A 5,534-nucleotide genomic window follows, 5' to 3' on the forward strand; every position below is an offset into this window, starting at 1 on the left:
GCAATGGGTACAAAAAAGGGCACAGGAAAAGAAAATAAGCTGGGCTACCTACACTACTAATGGCAAGCACTGCCCCTGAGAAATCGCTGCTTTTCCCTCAGGGGAAAATTTGAAGAAATCCCCCACCCGCATTTCTTGTTTTGGGGGGTGGGATTTCAGAAGGCCATTTCCTCACAGTTCTGTTCCATAGTTCTCAGTCTGAGACAAAGAAAAAAATGATGGGGTCATAATGATCACTTCCACAAGTCTTCAGTGCTAATATTCTGAGCTAAGGCATCATGAAAGTGAAACTCTGAGGATTCCCCTCCCAGAGCTACAATTCCCAAAGTGGTTTAACAATCAATCTGTCTTTCCCTCTAAAAATTGTCGTTTCGCGAAGGGAACAGGGTTCTCCACACCATTTTTAAACACCATTAACAACCCATAGGTCACAAAATTCTTTGGGGGGAAACCCTGACTGTTTAGTGTGAATGTGGCCACAGAGTCTTTTAAGACAGGAAAGAAGACAGATATTTTGAATTCTCCTGTTGTCACGCTCATCATTTTGAGGAACATGTAATGTAATCCCCAGGGATCCAAGTGATATGTTTGATACGTTAACAAAGGCCAATGCAACAAGATTTTCTGTGTGAACCGCAAACCTCTGCATGAAACTCTTCTCTGCACATAAAAAAGAAAAGCATGTCAAGAAGTTTTGTAGCCTAACCTTCTCCCTGATGTGCAGGGATATACTCCTTCACCTGTAGCCTGAAGCTCAGGAACTGGTCCACCTCCTCAGCCGCTGTATATAAGTACTAGGCTGACACAACAGGCAATACATTTTAAGGGAGGTAAGGTTAAAAGTTAAAGGACCCCTGGATGGTTAAGTCCAGTCAAAGGCGACTATGGGGTTGCAGTGCTCATCTCACTTTCAGCTGAGGGAGCTGATGTTTGTCCACAGACAACTTGACTAAACCGCTACTGGCGCAACGGAAATGATGCGGTGCTTTGGTGTCAAACTGACTCCGATTTCTTCTTCTGTCCCAAGTTCTCTCTGTGTGAGACAATACTAGTTTCATTCAGAGGCTTTCTCAAGTTCTCAGGGCAAGAACTGTGGCAAGACCATAAGCTATCTTTCAGTATCTGAAATGACTGTTTTCTATCAAAACATCTAATCTAATGCAAGCATGGCATGGCATCTGCGCATGAGGAGGAGGAAGCAGGCAGGTCATGTGTGAGTGTTTTTTTGTGTGTGTGACTGATTCTTGGCAAGTTCCCTCAGCTTAGGGAGGAAAACAGTTTAGGTTTTTATCAGGAACAGCAAGGGCCAAAGCAAACTGTCTAAGCTGCATAGATATTTAATCTTTATTAACCCTCCCTCGCCCAATCCTACAAATCGAGAACATGCAGAAAAGAGACAGCTTACTTTGAGGGAAGCTTTCAAAACATTTTTCTACAGGATCAGGTGCATCCTTTGTAGGTTTCTCAGAATTGGCCACTTAACACATATAATGACATGTCTACTTATTTAATCCACTTCTTGTGTCACATTTGTGCTATACACTCACCCAGGAATCGTTGTAGCTATTTAACAATTCTCAAAAAAAATATTCAGGGTTGAAGGCAAGCTAAAGTTTACTGCTGGGTTATGAGTGGAGAGAAACATTTCCCATGAGCGCTGCAAACTTGCTATCTCTGTCAAAAGCTGGTGGAACGAAGCATTCTCTCTCAATTCCTTTTGCATTATTGGGCCACTCCCCAGTTCCAGACAATCACTTCGGTACCTGGCTGAGCCTCCCAACTCAGTTCTTGAGTAACAAGAGGCCATGAAACACGGCAGCAACAATTGCCATTGTAATCTGTTCTCTAGCTGCTTAAAAACAGGGCCAGGTGGCTCATTAACTGGTAACAAGCTACTTGGTGCCGCACACCTGGAAAACATTAGGTATCTGGAATTTACATATTCATGAGCTTCTAGCATGGAGGCCTTGTGGCTCTTTGCTAACATTCGCTTGTTCCTCACTCTGTTCTGTGCAGCTTTCAAGCCCCCTTTCCCCCGCTCCCCCTTCCCCAAGACAGGCGAATCTGTCAGTTTTGGTTTCTCTTGGTTTCTCATTTTTCCACCCTTAAGTTCAGCTCCCCACGGTTCCAGAGCATTGGTCTGGGTGCGCTATGCACATGAGACAACTTTGCCAGGCAGTGCAGGTCTCTGCAGGCAGTGGTGGAGGGGGGATTACATTTCCTTGCTGTGCTCTCGCGAGATGGTGACTGTCCTATAGGATTGCATGAGAGGGAGGAGAGGCGGTGGGCTTTAGAAAGCCTTTCCCTCAGGGATTCAGAACTATTTTCCTTTGTGAACTTCCCGCCCATCCATATGGTGTAAGTGGGCCTTTGGATGACAAGGCCAGAAAGGGATTTCCCCCTCTCAACCATAATTGGAGCCTTTGCTGGGGGGTGGGGTTCTCCTTTCCCTCAGTGTATTGGGAAGTTTTTAATGTTTGAGGTTTTACTATGTTTTTATATAGTGCTATAGATGGACGGGGTATAAATATAATAACAATAATGAGCACTCACACTTTACATTGTGGGTGCCCTTTGCGGGATTGCGTGTGGTGCTTCAGTTCCCAAGGAGCTTACTGGCAAACAGGGGCTGGCTTGCCTCTCAGTGTTAATTTCTGGAGGTTCATGCCCACACTCAGTAGTTAAGTTTCTTGCTGGGAGGTGGGGCCAGCCCCATTTATAAATAGGGGGTGGGGCCGACAATAGCCAGGCAGTCGGCTCTGGAGATTCACCCTCCCTACCCTCCCTTTGTTTAATGTTTCTTGTTTGCAGGTTAACTTTTTCTTCCTGTTTAGCGGGCGATGCTACAGTCTTTGAGTGGTTGCTGTTGAAGGACCGGGAAGAGATTTTCCTGCGTTGGCAGGTTTTGTCTTCCCCATAGCAATTCGCCACAACTTTGGCAGTTATGGCCTGATGAGCCCCAGTTCCCCCGGCTGGGGGGCTGGGAAGGATACACACGCCCAAGGACTAAGCCAAGGTCTTCCTACATTCATAAGTTGAATAAAGTTGTGGCCTAATTTTAATTCCATATACTGTAACGTTGTCAGAATCTTTATTCCTTACTTATGGTCCCTGGGGGCTGGGGCTGTTGCCGCCGGGTCACACAACAACAACAACAACAACAACAACAACAACAGCTTACATTAGGTGTTAGCAAGTATTTTTGTTATGACTTTAGGGGGAAATGGCATTGGGCAGGATTAGCATAGTTAAGCATGCCCCAAAAGGCGCATGGAGGCAGGATTTACTAAGCTTTGGTTACGGCCTCTGTTGGGCAGGAGTCTCTCCTTCCCTTGTCGCCCAGATGCTTGGCTTGCACCACAACAGGCTGGCTGACTCCATAATAGGCTTTGGGTACTTCCCAAGCCTGAGTGGAGTGTCATTCCATCAGCAATGGCTGAATGGAATGAGGAACTGATCTTGCCCTACCACCGTGCTAACCCTGCTTCTGTTAGCCAGAAAATCTGGCCTGATTATCACCCAACACTGGTGTGTGTTTACATTATTTCCACCACACACATGAGCCCAAAAATGCACCTGCCAGGGCAATCAGTTTACAGTGCTGTTTTTTTTATTTAAAAAAGAAGTATTTATGGGGACTTCTTAGCATTTTTGTGCAAATTTCTCCCAACATACACTTCTTTTTGCAAAGCAAGTTTTCCTTATATAATGCATGTTTATGTGTCATCTTCACAAATATATGCACTTTCCCATATTTTTTCCAATCCTAAGTTCAGTTCTCCACATTTCTACATCAGTTTAATTTTTTAAAACAGCAGCATTTTGTGTGAATTTTTCCAAATTTACATATTTGTACGCAATTTTGCTTTATTTACACACTTTTGCAAAACCATTTCCCCCAACATAAGGCCTTTCTGTATGTCATGTTCACAAATACAGTATATGCATTTTATGCACATTTTACCCTAGAATATGCATATTTGGGCACATGAATGGGCTGGTGCAATTTGGAGAAGTGCAAATCACAATGGATGTCTGTGGTTCGTTTCCTATGTATTGTATTTGAAATTTTGAATTAGGCTGGTCCACTTTTAAATGTTAACTGAGTTGATTCTCTGTCCCACTGCTGCTCCTCAATAGCCACAATTCAATATAAATGCAACAAGAGTTATCAGCAAACATGTCCAAACAAGACCACTTTCTTTCCTTTCCAGGTGCAACTAGTTCAATATGTTGCATGTAAGTGACTGATAGAGTAGCTATTTCCTGGGAGCTGAAAAGGAGGGGCACAGCAGAGGTTATGATGAATGTTTGAGTCATATTCTCTGGGTAAAATAACCTCCATTAGGGGAAGATAAAAAAAATTAAATAAAATTAAGGTCTTCTCTCTCGCTCTTTCTTTGAAAAGGTCAGCTCGAAGGCACAGCGGAGTAAGTCACCCTTTGAACCCATTTGTGTTTCACATGGAAGATGCATTATGAAGCATGAAACATTTATTATGGTGGTCCCCCAGTCAACGCAAAATATGATAAATGGGAGTGCAGTGGCAGCCTATGGGAAATTTTGAGTATAGATCAGCAGCCTCCTGGGGCAGAAGGGTAAGAGAGACTGCACTTTCAAGCTACCTGCTGTAAGCAGGTTCTCAACCCAGAGTAATGGGAGGGGGCAATGAATGAGCGATTAAGATGCATGATCATAACCACAGGTCATGCACCAATGTGTGTAAGAAAGCCTTGGTGGCATCTTCATCTAGGCAAAGCAGCTTTGGGAAGGAGAGCCTTGTAGCAGATAAGTGAAGGCAGGGCACATCTAGAACCTTGTGAGATAAGTAACAGCCCCAGTGGTTGGTGGTGGTTGCAGAAGGGTTAAGCATCTCTTTCGCTGCTACTTCTCCATCTAGTTCACCCTTTCCCCAAAGTGACTTGGTGCATAATAAGGGCAATTAGGGTTTCTTTTATTGCATTTCTTTCAAAAAGTAAGGCAAGGACAGAAATCATCTTTAATCCTTGGTGAGCACTTGGAGCCAGACGTTCATAGGGTTTGTGTTGGTGAGGATTAACTGCACACTTCTGAATGGCTGCCCAGCGAGGATGTGAAATAACAGGAACCCCCTCAACTCACCTTAATGGTAAGTTGTCCTCGACAGGCTCACATAAGCCCACACCTGAGGAGAAACAAGATGTATAACTCCCTTCTCAGATATGGTTGGCCCACAGATAGTCAATGCTCACTCCTTGTTTTAACATTGTTTTTAATTGATTTGTTAACCATTTAACCATATTTGTCTTATGTCTTCATTGTGGGTATCAGGGCCATGCGTACACATCATGGCTTGTATCCAATGCAGCATTAAGTAACTGTCCCATCAGCAGAAGGGTGTACGTTTCCATCAGGGCCGTCTTAAGCATATCCGGCGCCGTGGTGCAAAGCTCCCTCCGGTGCCGCCCCCCCCATTTCCAAGAGGTTTTTTTTAGGGAGGACGACACTGTTGGCGGGGCTGGAGGAGGTGGCCAGCTGCTGGAGGGCGGCTCCTC

Source organism: Zootoca vivipara, chromosome 1 (assembly GCF_965207765.1).
Source record: "Zootoca vivipara chromosome 1, rZooViv2.hap1.1, whole genome shotgun sequence".
Taxonomy (NCBI): domain Eukaryota; kingdom Metazoa; phylum Chordata; class Lepidosauria; order Squamata; family Lacertidae; genus Zootoca; species Zootoca vivipara.